Genomic DNA, 17,511 nt, shown 5'->3' with positions numbered 1-17,511 from the left:
GAAGAGAGCGGCTGGGAACATTTCTTACACAGCTCAAGATTAACCCGCACGGCGACTTTGTTGTCAGTGCAGAGAGACGAGAAAGACCAAAGTGCTGTTTGCCTCTCTCCCTGAAGGACTGTGTCCAGGCTGAAGTTCTGTTTCACCCGTACAATCCTCCCCCCAGATTGTCCTCTCTGAGCTCCAGCCAGGTGATGCTAAACACTCAGGTGGGAAAGACAAAAATCCACAGCAATGTGTTTAAAGCAAAGCTGATTTATTTCCCATTCATCCAGAATATTAAACTCCAGCCCAGTTATAGGGTTATTAAGCAGAAACAAACCCCAACTGTCAGAATGAACATGGTTCAGTCCTGGATGTGACTAACAGCAGCAACAACAGCAGAATCCATCCCCTGCAGTCACTTGTGAACTCGCTGGTGTGTCAGCGGATGGATGAACGAGTGAATCCCTTCCCACACTCAGAGCAGGTGAACGGTCTCTCCCCAGTGTGAACATGTTGATGGTACATCAGTTCCCCAGAGCTTTTATAGCAGTTCCCACAGTCCGGACATTTAAAAGGTCTCTCGTCAGTGTGAACTCGCTGGTGTATCAGAAGGTGGGATGAACGAGCGAATCCCTTCCCACACTCGGAGCAGGTGAACGGCCTCTCCCCGGTGTGACTGCGCTTGTGTCTCGATAGGCCAGAGATTTGGCTGAAGCCTCGTCCACACACAGAACACGTGTACACTTTCTCCCCACTGTCAACGGTGCTTTTTGCTTCTATATTGAGAGGCCGATGATATTCAGGTCCCGATGAATCGAGTGACGCTGTCAGATCTTGATGCGGTGTGCGATTTGAGTTTCCCGTTGGCAAATCCTCCCCTTCGAATACCCTGTAAAATTAATTTAGAACAGGAAAAAGGCAGTGTGAGAGAGAACATACAAAGAGGCAGGTTAGTAATTTAAACTTAATGAATCTGCTAATTTGTGGGGGCGGCATGACAACAAAGTGACCTTGAAAGCGGCCGGATTGTCGTAAAAACCCAACTGGTTCACTAATGTCTGACTCTGGCTGGGTTCAGTTCTACACTCACTGGTTCTCCTCCCCTAAAGGTGCTGACTCTGGCTGGGTTCAGTTCTACACTCACCAGTTTCTCTCCAATATGTGACTCATGTGCCCAATGTCCATGTGTGAACCTCGACAGTGAGTGTCGACAGGCTATTCCATTGCCCTCGCCTGAGGCCTCATCATGCATTTTCCAGCAGGGTCACTGGACTATCCTCCCAATGGCTCAGTGGCTACAGGCACTGACCAGTGTGACTGAGTCACATTCACAGGAGGGGCCCAGGTTTAATCCCCTCGGCGTATCCTCCCCTTCTAAACCCCTGTAAAAGCTGTTTACAAAAGTCATCACTGGAACATAGAAAGAGGAATAGGCCATTCGGCCCCTTGAGCCTGTTCAATTGGCCCCCAGTCTCAGTTATATGGAAAACATCGAGTTCTGCATTTCCACAACCCTTTACGAACATAAGAAATTGGAGCAGGAGTAGGCCCATTGGCCCCTTGAGCCTGCTCCACCATTCAGTAAGATCATGGCTGATCTTTTACCTCAACTCCACTCTGGTTACCGACCCTTCTGACACTGAAAATTGTTTCTCCTTCTTAAGAGGGTTGGCGGGCTGGAGGAGGTTACAGAGATAGGGAGGGGCGAGGCCTTGGAGGGATTTGAACAAGAGGAGGAGTATTTTAAAGGCTGAAGTCACCAGCCATCTCCCCCAGTGCAGAATGTGACTCATTACGAACAGGAAGGATTTTTGTTTAACTACTAAAGATGCATAATGGGGGGGAAATCAGTCTCTGTACCTTTAACTAACAGCAACATGGAAAGAGGGAAATCTTTAAACACCTGGTCCACTTGGCACCGAAGTTTCTGAAACTCATAATAGGAACTCCAGGGAAACAAAATAGCTGTGTTGATAAAGGATGGAATCACTGCAATAGTGAGAAATGACATTGGCTCGAATGATCAGGATGATGAAACAGTTTGGGTGGAGATAAGGAATAATAAAGGGGAAAAAGTCACTGGTGGGCATAGTCTATAGGCCCCCTAACAGTAGCAATTCTGTTGGTCAGAGTATAAACCAAGAAATAGTGGGGGCTTGTAAAAAGGGAACAGCAATAATAATGGGGGATTTTAACCTCTGTATTTATTGGACAAATCAAATTGGTCAGGATAGCCCTGAGGAAGAATTCATAGAGTGCATAAGGGACGGGTTCCTTGAGCAATATGTAACGGAACCAACCAGGGGGAAGGCGATCTTAGATCTAGTCCTGTGTAATGAGACAGGATTAATAAACAATCTCCTAGTAAAGGATCCATTTGGAATGAGTGACCATAGCATGGTTAAATTTCAAATTCAGATGGGGGGGGGCGAGAAAGTTGGATCTCAAACCAGCGTACTAAGGTTAAATAAAGGAGAGAAAAAGTTATGAGGGCAGAGTTTGATAAAGTGGACTGGGAAAATAGATTCAAGTATAGGACAGTTGATGAACAGTGGCGTACATTTAAGGAGCTAGTTCATAACTCAAGAAAAATACATTCAAGTGAGGAGGAAAGGGTGTAAAAGAAAAAATAGCTATCCATGGCTAACTAAAGAAATAAAGGATGGTACCTAATTAAAAACAAGGGCATACAAAGTGGCCAAAACTAGTGGGAGGACAGAAGATTGGGAAGCTTTTAAAAACCAGCAAAGAATGACCAAAAAAATGATTAAGGGAAGGTAGACTATGAAAGTAAACTAGCACAAAATATAAAAACAGATAGCAAAACTAAGACAGTAATAAGAATATAACAGAACCAAACCCTAAACAATAATTTAAAAAATTTATATTTTTTATTATTTAAATCAAAAAACAAAAATTTATGGAAAGTAAGGGAAAAGGAGATATACGGCAGAAAAGAAACAAACAAACCAGTAGGAAAATAAAACATTAGACCCCTCCCACAAAAAATGCCCACCCCAAACCACAGGTATTCAACTTGGTGTGGCATCACATACTAACAGAACAAAAAGAGGGCGGGCCTCTACATTTTCACCTAACAAACAGGTAGGACAACAGACTACAAAAACATAGAAAATAGGTGCAGGAGTAGGCCATTCGGCCCTTCGAGCACAGCAGAGGGAGAAATAAGAACCATAAGACCAGACAAAACAAACAATTAACACCACATCACTGAGAGAAGCAGTAGGTTTAAATAGTTCTTGTCCCTGCTCACAGTCCTTCTCGTTTTGACTGACCTAGCGGAAGGTGAGGAGCTCTAAACCCTCCATAACCTCTCACTGTACGTTTTTCATTCTAATACCCTCTGACCCTTGAACGCCCCCCCCCCCCTCCCTCTGCTTTCCCCGGCCTGTGGTGAAGCCCCAGTCAGGGTGAAAGGTGAGGCCGACAGACTACAATCAGCCACCGAGACACGGATCATGGAGTGAGTATAAATCCCCCCGGACCTTTCCTCCCCCTCCCTGGTGGATTTCTCTCTCACTCTATCAGATTTCGGACCCACGGTGCTCCTGTCCCATTAGTTACAATCAATGTCAGTGTGTGCCGCCGGGCCTGATGTCTCTGTCCCCTTGCCCCACAACAGGTCATTATTGCCGTGGTACCGGAGTGTACACAGACAAAAATACATCGAAAAACAAGAGCAAAGTGCGTCCTAAACCCCCCGCCCCATCATTCATAAACACAACCCTCACCCAAACAGTTAAAACAAGGTCATTTGTTGTTATTAAACAATTAAATTAAAAATCCAAAAATAAAAATCAGACAATCACACCACCAAAGTACAAAACTCAGTCTCCCCAAAGAACGTAACAGCGACTTAAAATCAACCTAAAAAACCCGGAGACGGATTCCCTTCCCCGGGACCTCCGCTCCAACCCGCCTCCCTCCCGTGCCACACAGAAATCCAGCCCGAGGCTCATCATCGGCACTAGGCCCGAACACACAAACCACCGATTGACCCGAGACACCATCCCGAAAACCGCACTAGCCCCCCGCACACCCTGACCCAGGGCCCGAGGCCCGGATATAGTCGCACAAAAATTACATTTAAAATAATAAAATAAAGTCGGGAATCTCTGGAAAACAGAGAGTAGCAAGAAACGGCGGCGACCCAGCAAGTCCGAGAAATAACCCCCCCCCCCCCCAACAACTTTGTCGTAGTGTGTTACAACTGAGTGATATTTCAGAGTCAACCACATTGCTGTGGGATCTGGAGTCACATATAGGCCAGACCAGATAAGGGCATCAGATTTCCTTCTCTCAAAAACATCAGTGAGCCAGATGGGTTTTTACAACAATCCAGTAGTTCCATTACTGATAGTAGCTTTTTATTCTAGATTTATTTAACTAATATTCCCCAGCTGCCATGGTGGGATTTGAACTCACATCTCTGGATTATTAGTCTAGGCCTCAGGATTACCAGCCCAGTGATGTTACCACTATGTTCCCATTCCCATTATGCAGTGAGCTAGAATGAAAAAGGATCTGGCCCAGGTGGATGGGAGGCAAAACAGCAAGTGAACAATGGGAGGCTTTCAAAGAGGAGATGGTTCGGGGACAGAGGAGACACATTTCTATTAGGGGAAAGGACGGGCATCCAAAGCTAGAGCTCCCTGAATGACTAAACGTATAGAGGTTAAAATGACAAAAAAGGAGCCATTTGACAAATGCAAGGTTCAGATACAGTGGGGAATCAAGCTGAATATAGAAAGTACAGAGGAGATCTAAAATATGGAATAAGAGGGTCAAAGAGAGAGTATGAAAATAGATTAGTAGCTAACATAAAGGGGAACCGAAAAGTCTTTTATAAACACATAACTAGTAAAAGGGTGGTCGAAGGAAGGGTTGGGTTGATTAGGGACCAAAAAGGAGATCTTGTGCAGGCAGAGGGCATGGCTGAGGTATTAAATGAGTCTGTTACAGCTGTCTTCACTAGAGAAGAGGATGCTACCAATGTAGCAGTAAAGAAGGAGGCAGTAGTGATATTGGATAGGACAAAAATCGATGAAGAGGAAGTACTTAAAAGGTTGGCAATCCTCAAAGTAGAAAGGTTACATGACCCTACATTACTGAGGGAAGTAAGGATGAAAATTGCGGAGGCTCTAGCCACAATCTTCCAATCCTCCTTGGATATCGGCGTGGTGCCAGAGGACTGCAGGACTGCAAATGTTACACCCCTGTTTAAAAAAGGGGCGAGAGATAAACCCGGAAACTACAGATCAGTGAGACTAACGTCGGTGATAGGGAAACTTCTAGAAACAATAATCCGGGACAAAATTCATTGGCATTTGGGAAACTATGGGCTAATAACTGAAAGTCAGCACAGATTTGTTAAAGGCAGATCATGTTTGAGTAACTTGACCGAGGTTTTTGATGAAGTAATGGGGAGGGTTGATGAGGGTAGTGCGGTTGATGTTGTGCAGATGACTTACAAAAAGCGCTTGACAAAGCACCACATAATAGAATTGTTAGCAAAATTAAAGCCTATGGGATTAATGGGACAGTGGCAGCATGTGTACATAATTGGGTAAGGGACAGAAAGCAGAGAGTAGTGGTGAATGGTTGTTTTTCAGACTGGAGGTAAGTATCCAGTGGTCGTTAGGACCACTGCTCTTTTTGGGCTGGATTTGGGTATACAGGGGATCATTTCATCGTTTGCAGATGACACAAAACTTGGAGGAGAGTAGTAAAAGACTTCAGGTGATAATAGACAGACTGATGAAATGGGCAGCCACGTGGCAGATGGAATTTAATGCAGAGAAGTGTGAAGTGATATATTTTGGTAGGAAAAATAAAGAAAGGCAATATGAATGAAATGGTACAATTTTGAAAGGGATGCAGGAACAGAGAGACCTGGGTTGTATGTATACAAATCTTTGAAGGTGGCAGGAGAACATTGGAATACTGAAGTGTGGATGTAACAAAGGAATGGTTGTGGGTTTCAGCAGTAGATCAGCTGAGACATCCTTTCACCTCCGTAATATCACCCTGCTCCGCCCCTGCCTCAACTCATCTGCTGCTGAAACCCTCATCCATGCCTTTGTTGCCTCCAGACTTAACTATTCCAGTGTTCTCCTGGCCAGCCTCACAACTTCCACCCTTCCTAAATGTCTCAGTTTAGACACTTTGAGCATGCTCTAGGCTACCTGACCTAACATCTCTTTATGTGGCTCTGTGTCAAATCTTTTTTGATAAGACTCTTGTGAAGAGCCTGGGAATGCTTTACTATGTTAAAGGAGCTATATAAATGCAAGTTGTTGTTGTTGACTTCAGAGGAGGTAGAGAAGGATCATACACTCAACATTTCTGGCTGAAGATAATTATGAATGCTTCAGCCTTTCTTTTGCACTTAGGTGCTGGGCTCTGCCATCATTGAGGATGGAAATGTTCATGGAGACGCCTCCTTCTGTTAGTTGTTTAATTGTCCACCACCATTCATAACTGGATGTGGCAGGACTGCAGAGCTGTGATCTGATCCATTGGTTGTGGGATCACTTAGCTCTGACCATAGCATGCTGCTTATGCTGGTTAACAGGCAGGTAGTCCTGTGTTGTAGCTTCTCCAGTTTGGTAGCTCATTTTTAGGTACACCTGGTGCTGCTCCCAGCATGCTCTTCTACACTCCTCATTGAACGGAGGTTGGTCAGCTTGCTTGATGGTAATGAAGGAGTAAGAATATGCCAGGCCATGAGCTTGCAGATTGTGTTGGAATACATAGAAACATAGACATAGAAAATAGGTGCAGGAGTAGGCCATTCGGCCCTTCTAGCCTGCACCGCCATTCAATGAGTTCATGGCTGAACATTCAACTTCAGTACCCCATTCCTGCTTTCTCGCCATACCCCTTGATCCCCCTAGCAGTAAGGACCTCATCTAACTCCTTTTTGAATATATTTAGTGAATTGGCCTCAACAACTTTCTGTGGTAGAGAATTCCACAGGTTCACCACTCTCTGGGTGAAGAAGTTCCTCCGCATCTCGGTCCTAAATGGCTTACCCCTTATCCTTAGACTGTGACCCCTGGTTCTGGACTTCCCCAACATTGGGAACATTCTTCCTGCATCTAACCTGTCTAACCCCGTCAGAATTTTATATGTTTCTATGAGGTCCCCTCTCATTCTTCTGAACTCCAGTGAATACAAGCCCAGTTGATCCAGTCTTTCTTGATAGGTCAGTCCCGCCATCCCGGGAATCAGTCTGGTGAACCTTCGCTGCACTCCCTCAATAGCAAGAATGTCCTTCCTCAGGTTAGGAGACCAAAACTGTACACAATACTCCAGGTGTGGCCTCACCAATGCCCTGTACAACTGTAGCAACACCTCCCTGCCCCTGTACTCAAATCCCCTTGCTATGAAGGCCAACATGCCATTTGCTTTCTAATACAATTCTGCAGCTGTGGATAGCCCAGAGCATCTGATGGCTGCCTAGTTTTGAGCTGCTAGGTCAATTATTAGTCTATTCCATATGGCACAGTGGTAGTGCCACACAATACGATGGTGGTTGTCCTCAGTGTGAAGGCAGAACTTGGTCTCCACATGGGCCAACTTGGTATCCTCTGCAAATTTGGAAAACATGCCACAATTTCTGAGTCTATATAATGGTGAACAACAGTGGTCCTGGCACGGATCCCTGCGGGACATCACTTCTCACTTCCTGCCAGTCTGAGAAACTTCACTTAGCTCATACCCTCTGATTTCTGTTTAGTAGCCATCTTTCCATCCATTCTGCTACCTGGCCCTTGACTCCACATGGTCTGACTTGCGTCATCTTATAGACCATAATTACTGCAGAAACAGTACCAATGGTAGAGAGGGTGGATACTGAGTGCTGTGGCAGGGGCACTGTGAACTGGATTTCTCTGTCCCATGTGTTTTGAGGCATCACTAATAGCGTTTTTCACCTCCAAAATTAAAAAAAGCTTGTTGCCAGTTTATTAAAGCCATTAACAGCCTCTCCAGTGGGACACACAAACAAAATGAGACCTCGTAAATTTCCCTCAGAATGAGGCCAGAACTCAAGTTACAAAACAGTTAGAATATATTTAGCAATGAACTCAGACACGGTGTGTCCTGAGATGCGAGTTAGTAACGGAAATGTATCAGCACCATGGCTGAGGACCCTGGCACTCCAGTCTTTGTATAATTTATTTATTAAGTTTGTTTATTGACCAATCGGACTGGTGGGTTATCTTCCGACCGAGGCTGGGTTCCCCAATGGGGGCTTTCTACGCGCGAGTCCTCCCCTGCACCACTGGGGTCTAGGGCGGAGACTGTTACACGGAGCAGTCATGTGCAATCATTTTTCATAGAATCATAGAAAAATTATGACAGAGGAGGCCATTCGGCCCATAATGTCCATGCCAGTCAAAAAAGAGCTAAACAGCCTATGCCCACCTTCCAGCACTAGGCCCGTAGCCCTGCAGGTTGCGGCTCTTCACGTGCACATCAAGAACTATTTAAATGTGATGAGGGTTTCTGCCTCTACCACCCTTTCAGGCAGTGAGTTCCAGACTCTCACCCTCCAGGGAAAGAAATGTTTACTTATTTCCCCTCTAATCCTTTTACCATATACTTTAAATCTATAGCCCTGGTTATTGACCCTTCAGCTAAGGGAAATGTCCTTCCTATCCACTGTATCTAGGCCCCTCATAATTTTATACACCTCAATTAAATCTCTCCTCGGCCTCCTCTGTTCCAAGGAAAACAACCCCAGCCTACCCAATCCTTCCTCATAGCTAAAGTTTTCCGATCCTGGAAACAGCCTCTCCTCGGAACCCTTTCTAGTGCAATCACATACTTCCTGTAATGTGGTGACCAGAACTGCACACAGTAATCCAGCTGTGGCCAAACTAGTGTTGTATACAGTTCCAGCATAACTCCCTTTTCCGGGCTCCAAGGCCAGATGTGGATTTTTGTGGGGAGAGGAGTCCATGGGCCATATATATATTCAATGATCGATTTTTCAGCCCCTGCATAGTTACCTGAAGCGGCTGCTCCTCAAGTTTTGGTTACACTTCAGCACCATGCCCCTATTCTTCGATCGCCCGATGTGGAGGGTGATGGAGTGGAGATGTCGGATGAGTAAGTCAGAGGATCTTCTCCTGGACCTGCTCTTGGGTCTGGCAAAAACATAAAATTTGCAAGTCCAAGATGAGCGGGCCCATTGGGAGGTCACACTGGCTGCCTACCTCGCTTCCACGGTCTTGCCCGGCTGGCTATGGAGAGGGACCATGTGGTGTCCATGTGGAAAGCTTGATACCTTTCGTGACCGGTGGGCACCGCAGGTTAAAGAGGTGATAATTGATCCTCACAATCACTTTATGATTTGTGTGTAAATAGTTATTACTATTTATTTCATATTTGTGGTATACGAGGGCACTTGCTTTAAAGATTTCTGTTCCCATCTGCTAACACTGGAGCAACTTAGTGTGACCTCCTACAGGTAGTGAAAAAAACAATTTCAATCGGCTGACACAAAATAAATGTTATCTTCACCACCTGGGGCTTTCAATGAATGGAAGGATGTTTACCCAGAAACCCTCGCGAGGCTCAAAGTGGCCTATCAATGACTACAGGAGCCCAGTACGCAGGCGCGCGGCCGGTCTGTGCTCTGGGCATGCGCAGTGCCAGTGGCGAAGATGGTTTGTGACAGAAGATACGGTTCTGCGAGGCGCCGGGAGATTGTGGTCTGAGCGGAGGAATTGGACAGCTGGATACGCTGGGAAGCTTCATAAACAGGTCGCGAAAAAAAGGGGCCTTGTAAATGTCTTGTGTGTGTCATCCAGGTCGGGTGGCACGGATACATGTTTTATGTTTTTGCAGGTGAACTCCAAAAAGAGTTAAACAGGTCGCGAAAGCCTCAGGCACCGAATATGAGCGGACAGGCTCCGAATAAGAGCCCGTAGGCCCGTGTTTGCACCGCGGAGATAGGCCCGACTGCCCGGGTTCACTGGCCGCCATCTTGGACAGGGACGTTCAGGGCGGCTGTGCGGCCATATTCGCAAAGGCTTTTCCCCGGTGACAAGCCCGGATTATTGCGACTGCGCGGCCATTTTGGTACAGGAGCAGAGAGTGGGCGGGGCTTCAGGGTCCCAGTACCCAGGAGAAAAACATTAATGCCTCATTGATTTTATTCTCACTTTCCACAGCGGGTGTAGAACTGAACCCAACCAGAGCAGAGGGAGGGAGCAAACGGTGGAGGGGGGAGGGTAAAGAAATGTTGGAGATGGTGCGATGGGTTTGGATTTCAGCACAGCGAGGAGGGAGAATGTGCGGGACAGGGATTTACAGCTTTGGGGGAACAATAGAGGGGAAAGACTGTGCCATAGAAATGAGAATTGTCTGTCTTCAATTTCTATCCTGCACTTCCAGTGCTGACTTTTGTAAAATCCTTTTACAGGATATTAGAAGGGGAGCATTTGCAGACGGAAAACCCAACCAAATATGTCAGATCTGACAGAGTCACTCCATTCATCAGGAGCTGGATATCATCGGCCTTTTAAAGTGGAAGGAGAAACATCGCACCATTCACAACGGGGAGAAACCGTACACGTGTGTGTGTGTGGACGAGGCTTCAACTGATCGTCCAACCTGGAGAGACACAAGGACACCCACATCACGGAGAAAACATGGGAATGTGGAGATTGTGGGAAGGGATTCAATTGCCCCTCTGAGCTGGAAACTCATCGACGTCGTCACACCGGGGAGAGGCCGTTCACCTGCCCTGTGTGTGGGAAGGGATTCATTCATTCAGCTCACCTTCTATCACACCAGCGAGTTCACACGAATGAGAGACCTTTTAAATGCTCTGACTGTGGGAACAGCTTTAAAACCTCTCGTGAACTAAATCAACACCAACGAGTTCACACTGGGGAGAGGCCATTCAGTTGCTCTTACTGCGAGAAGAGGTTCAGGCAGTCATCCAACCTCACTGAGCACCAGCGAGTTCACACTGGGAAGAAACCATTCATCTGCTCCGTGTGTGGGAAGGGATTCACTTGTTCTTCACGCCTCACTGAACACCAGTGAGTTCATACTGGGGAGAGACCATTCATCTGCTCCATATGTGGGAAAGGGTTTGCTAAATCATCTCATCAGCTGAGACACCAGCGAGTTCACAGCGGGGAGAGGCCGTTCATCTGCTCTGTGTGTGGGAAGGGATTCGCTCGTTCATCCATCCTCACTGAACACCAGCGAGTTCACACCGGGGAAAGGCCGTTCACGTGTTCCATGTGTGGTATGGAATTCGCTCGTTCATGCCAGCTCACTGCACACCAACCTGTTCACAACGGGGAGAAACATTTTACCTGTTCTGTGTGTGGGAAGGCATGCACTCGTTCATCCCAGCTCACTGAACACCAACTTGTTCACACCAATAAGAGACCGTTTAAATGTTCTGACTGTGAGAAGAGCTTTAAAAGCAGAAAGGATCTGATGACACACCAACGCACTCACACTGGGGAGAGGCCGTTCACCTGTTCTGAGTGTGGGAAGAGATTCACTCGTTCATTCAACCTGCTGGCACACCAACGCACTCACACTGCGGAGATGCCGTTCACCTGCTCTGAGTGTGGGAAGGGATTCATTCAGTCGTCCCACCTACTGAGACACCAGCAAGTTCACACTGCAGGTGTGGATTCTGCTGTTAATCACATCCAGGACTGAACCGTGTTCACTTGGACAGTTGGGGTTTGTTGCCACTGATGTAATTAATCCCTATAACTGGGCTGGAGTTTAATTTTCTGGAAAGCTTAGAATCATAGAATGGTTACAGCTTTCGACCCATCAAGCCCATGCAGGCTCTCTGCAAGAACACCTCAGCTAGTCCCACTCCCCCGCCCTTGCCCCGTAACCCTGTGAATTTTTTCCTTCAGGTACTTATCCAATTCCCTTTTGAAAGCGACAATTGAATCTGCCTCCAACCCTTTCAGGAGTGCATTCCAGATCCTAACCACTCGCTGCGTAAACATTTTTTTCCTAATGTCGCCTTTGGTTCTTTTGCCAATCACCTTTTGTCCTCTGGATCCACTCTGTCTATACCCCTCATGATCTTGAACACCTCTATCAAATCTCCTCTCAATCTTCTCTGCTGTAAGGAGTACACCCCAGCTTCTGCAGTATATCCACATAACTGAAGTCCCTCAGCCTTGGAACCATTCTTGTATATCTTTTCTGCACCCTCTGTCAAACAACTCTCAAATAAATCAGCTTTGTTTCCAACATACAGTCGATTCCTTGATTTCTCCAAGAGGAGACTAATTGATATCCTGTTCCATTTTTGAGCCTTTTCTCCTTTGTTAAAGGAAGACTTGTATTTATAAAGTGCTTTTCATGCCAAAGCACTTGACAAGCAAGTGCTTTTTAAGTGCAGTCACTGTTGTAATGGAGGAAATGCAGCAACCAATTTGCACACAGCAGGCTCCCACAAACAGCAATGTGATAATGGCCAGATAATCTGTTTTAGTGATGTTGGTTGAGGGACACTGGGGTAAACTCCCTTTTTCTTTGAATAACGTCATGGGATCATTTACGCCCATTTGAGAGGTCAGATGGGGCCTTGGTTGAACGCCTCATGTGAAAGACGGCACCTCTGACAGTGCAGCGCTCCCTCTGTATTGCATTGGAATGCCGGCCTAGATTTTAAGCTCAAGGCTCTGGAGGTGGACTTCAATCCACAATCTACTGACTCAGAGACAAGAATGCTACCACTGAGCCATGACCAACACCTCATTACTCTGGATTATTTCAGTTCTCTTGCTGTTGGTTATTATCATGGACAAGTCCGAGCTCCCCATACCTTCCAGAGCGCCGCTCCCAGCCTTGGGATCCAGGGAAGCCATTAGTAACACGCCCGTGTACATGCCCTGGGAGTGTTTGATGGGACAGTGTAGAGGGAGCTTTACTCTGTATCTAACAACTGTCTGCGGTAGGGAATTTCACAGGTTAACAACTCTCTCAGTGAAAAGGTTTCTCCTCATCTCAGTCCTAAATGGCTTACCCCTTATCCTTAGACTGTGTTCCCTGGTTCTGGACTTCCCCAACATCGGGAACATTCTTCCTGCATCTAACCTGTCCAGTTCGTCAGAATTTTATATGTTTCTATGAGATCCCCTTTCATCCTTCTAAATTCCTGTGAATACAGGCATAGTCGATCCAGTCTCTCCTCATATGTCAGTCCTGCCATCCTGGGAATCAGTCTGGTGAACATTCGCTGCACTCTCTCAATAGCAAGAATGTCCTTCCTCAGATTAGGAGACCAAAACTGAACACAATATTCCAGGCCCTGTACAACTGCAGTAAGACCTCCCTGCTCCTATACTCAAATCCCCTAGCTATGAAGGCTAACATACCATTTGTCTTCTTCACCGCCTGCTGTACCTGCATACCAACTTTCTATGTACCATGACACCCAGGTCTCATTGCACCTCCCCTTTTCCTAATCTGCCGCCATTCAGATAATATTCTGCCTTCGTGTTTTTGCCCCCAAAGTGGATAACCTCACATTTATCCATATTATACTGCATCTTCCATACATTTGCCCACTCACCTAACCTGTCCAAGTCATCCTGCAGCCTCTTAGCGGCCTCCACACAGCTCACACCACCACCCAGCTTAGTGCCATCTGCAAACTTGGAAATATTACACTCAATTCCTTCATCTAAATCATTAATGTATATTGTAAATAGCTGGGATCCCAGCACTGAGCCCTGCGGCACCTCACTAGTCACTGCCTGCCATTCTGAAAAGGACCCGTTTATCCCGACTCTCTGCTTCCTGTCTGCCAACCAGTTCTCTATCCACGTCAGTACATTACCCCCAATACCATGTGCTTTAATTTTGCACACCAATCTTTTGTGTGGGACCTTGTCAAAAGCCTTTTGAAAGTCCAAATACACCACATCCACTGGTTCTCCCTTGTCCACTCTACTAGTTGCATCCTCAAAAAATTCCAGAAGATTTGTCAAGCATGATTTCCCTTTCATAAATCCATGCTGAGGTTTCAGTGCAGTACTGAGGGAGTGCTGCAGTGTCGGAAGTGCCATCTTTTAGACGAGAAGTTAAACCGAGGCCCTGTTTGCCTGGATATTAAAAGATCCCCCGGCACTATTGGGAGGCCTCCCAATTTCCTGGCCAGCATTTCTCCTTCAACCAACATCACCTGATTCTTGGCAATATTGCATTTGCAAAGTTTTCCATGTGACCTATCTAAGCAAGGTTATCAAGGTAGTGGTGGTAGAGATCATGGCGGAGGTGCGGCGAATGTTTGTGGTGGAGGAGCGATGGGAGATCGTGGCGGGGGTGCGGCTAATGAGGGTACGGCACCCAGAAGAGCCAAGGGCCCTGGGGCAGCACGGGCCAGCCCACACTGCGATATGTTTGCGCACTAGGTCCGTGCAGCAGAGCAGGTCTCCAGTCGTCCTGCTTAACACTTGGCACTGGATAAAGGCCGAGCTCTGTCAAGCCCGTGTGGTGGCTGGTGTGCAATGGTCACCACACCTTAAAAAAATCCACGCACAGGCATCTTCCACCCCTGGAGTTCAGGACTGGTACATCGGCTCCTTCATTGAAACATTTATGAACTCATGTGGAAGGAGGTCATCCTCGTTCGAGGGACCACCTATGATGATGATCACCAAAGTGAGCCATCTGGAGATTTTGATCTTGTGGCCCATACACCAAAGCTCAGATAATTTCTCTATATTCAGAAGAGCAATAGTCCCAACATTGACTCGGGGACACCAGAATTTACATAATTCTTGGATAAAGATTATCCATTACATAAGAACATAAGAATTAGGAACAGGAGTAGGCCATCGAGCCCCTCGAGCCTGCTCCGCCATTCAATAAGATCATGGCTGATCTGGCTATGGACTCAGCTCCACTTATCCGGCTGGTCCCCGTAACCCTTAATTCCCTTATTGGTTAAAAATCTATCTATCTGTGACTTGAATACATTCAATGAGCTAGCCTCAACTGCTTCCCTGGCAGAGAATTCCACAGATTCACAACCCTCTGGGAGAAGAAATTCCTTCTCAACTCGGTTTTAAATTGGCTTCCCCGTATTTTGAGGCTGTGCCCCCGAGTTCTAGTCTCCCCGACCAGTGGAAACAACCTCTCTGCCTCTATCTTGTCGATCCCTTTCATGATTTTGAATGTTTCTATAAGATCACCCCTCATCCTTCTGAACTCCAACGAGTAAAGACCCAGTCTACTCAATCTATCATCATAAGGTAACCCCCTCATCTCCGGAATCAACCAAGTGAATCATCTCTGTACCCCCTCCAAAGCCAGTATATCCTTCCTTAAGTAAGGCGACCAAAACTGCACGCAGTACTCCAGGTGCGGCCTCACCAATACCCTATACAGTTGCAGAAGGACCTCCCTGCTTTTGTACTCCATCCCTCTCGCAATGAAGGCCAGCATTCCATTCACCTTCCTGATTATCTGCTGCACCTGCAAACTAACTTTTTGGGATTCATGCACAAGGACCCCCAGGTCCCTCTGCACCGCAGCATGTTGTAATTTCTCCCCATTCAAATAGTATTCCCTTTTTTTGTTTTTTTTCCCAAGGTGGATGACCTCACACTTTCCGACATTGTATTCCATCTGCCAAACCTTCGCCCATTCACTTAACCTATCTAAATCTCTTTGCAGCCTCTCTGTGTCCTCTACACAACCCACTTTCCCACAAATCTTTGTGTCATCTGCAAATTTTGTTACACTACACTCTGTCCCCTCTTCCAGGTCATCTATGTATATTGTAAACAGTTGTGGTCCCAGCACCGATCCCTGTGGCACACCACTAACCACCGATTTCCAACCCGAAAAGGACCCATTTATCCCGACTCTCTGCTTTCTGTTAGCCAGCCAATTCTCTATCCATGCTAATACATTTCCACTGACCCCGCATACCTTTATCTTCTGCAGTAACCTTTTGTGTGGCACCTTATCGAATGCCTTTTGGAAATCTAAATACACCACATCCATCGGTACACCTCTATCCACCATGCTCATTATATCCTCAAAGAATTCCAGTAAATTAGTTAAACATGATTTCCCCTTCATTAATCCATGCTGCGTCTGCTTGATTGCACTATTCCGATCTAGATGTCCCGCTATTTCTTCCTTAGTGTAGTTTCAAGCATTTTCCCCACTACAGATGTTAAACTAACCGGCCTATAGTTACCTGCCTTTTGTGTGCCCACTTTTTTAAACAGAGGCATTACATTAGCTGCTTTCCAATCCGCTGGTACCTCCCCAGAGTCCAGAGAATTTTGGTAGAATCCATCTGCTATAACTTCCGCCATCTCTTTTAATACCCTGGGATGTATTTCATCAGAACCAGGGGACTTGTCTACCTTGAGTCCCATTAGCCTGTCCAGCACTACCCCTCTAGTGATAGTGATTGTCTCCAGGTCCTCCCTTCCCACATTCCTGTGACCAGCAATTTCTGGCATGGTTTCTGTGTCTTCCACTGTGAAGACCGAAGCAAAATAATGTTTAAGGTCTCAGCCATTTCCACATTTGCCATTATTAAATCCCCCTTCTCATCTTCTAAGGGACAAACATTTACTTTAGTCACTCTTTTCCGTTTTATATATCTGTAAAAGCTTTTACTATCCGTTTTTATGTTTTGCGCAAGTTTACCTTCGTAATCTATCCCTTTATTGCTTTTTTAGTCATTCTTTGCTGTCGTTTAACATTTTCCCAATCTTCTATTTTCCCACTAACCTTGGCACCTTATTCGCATTGGTTTTTAATTTGATACTCTCCTTAATTTCCCTGGTTATCCACGGCTGGTTATCCCTTCTCTTACCGCCATTCTTTTTCATTGGAATATATTTTTGTTGAGCACTATGAAAGAGCTCCTTAAAAGTCCTCCACTGTTCCTCAATTGTGCCACCGTTTAGTCTGTGTTTCCAGTCTACTTTAGCCAACTCTGCCCTCATCCCACTGTAGTCCCCTTTGTTTAAGCATAGTATGCTCGTTTGAGACACTACTTCCTCACCCTTAATCTGTATTACAAATTCAACCATACTGTGATCACTCATTCCGAGAGGATCTTTTACTAGGAGATCGTTTATTATTCCTGTCTCATTACAGAGGACCAGATCTAAGATAGTGTTCTGTAACATACTGTTCTAAGAAACAATCCCGTATGCATTCTATGAATTCCTCCTCCAGGCTACCCCGTGCGATTTGATCAGACCAATCGATATGTAGGTTAAAATCCCCCATGATTACTGCCGTTCCTTTTTCACATGCCTCCATTATTTCCTTGATTATTGCCCGCCCCACCATGAAGTTATTATTTGGGGGCCTATAAACTACGCCCACCAGTGACTTTTTCCCCTTACTATCTCTAATCTCCACCCACAACGATTCAACATTTTGTTCATTAGAGCCAATACATTAAGACGGATTGCAAAAGTTTCTATAGATATGTAAAGAGAAAAAGGTTAGTAAAGA

At 46.0% G+C, this 17,511-nt stretch overlaps 2 pseudogenes; one reads left to right on the top strand and one right to left on the bottom strand.

Moving 5' to 3' along the window:
* Positions 1-239: 239 nt before the first annotated feature.
* Positions 240-17,511, bottom strand: part of LOC139256297 (zinc finger protein 850-like) — a 175,630-nt pseudogene continuing 158,358 nt past the window's right edge.
* LOC139256295 (zinc finger protein 235-like) lies at positions 10,624-12,261 on the top strand (annotated as a pseudogene).

The sequence above is a fragment of the Pristiophorus japonicus genome, unplaced genomic scaffold (assembly GCF_044704955.1).
Source record: "Pristiophorus japonicus isolate sPriJap1 unplaced genomic scaffold, sPriJap1.hap1 HAP1_SCAFFOLD_704, whole genome shotgun sequence".
Classification (NCBI taxonomy): Eukaryota; Metazoa; Chordata; class Chondrichthyes; family Pristiophoridae; genus Pristiophorus; species Pristiophorus japonicus.
The sequence above is the reverse complement of the archived record's forward strand: the minus strand, read 5'-3'. Positions and strand labels throughout refer to the sequence as shown.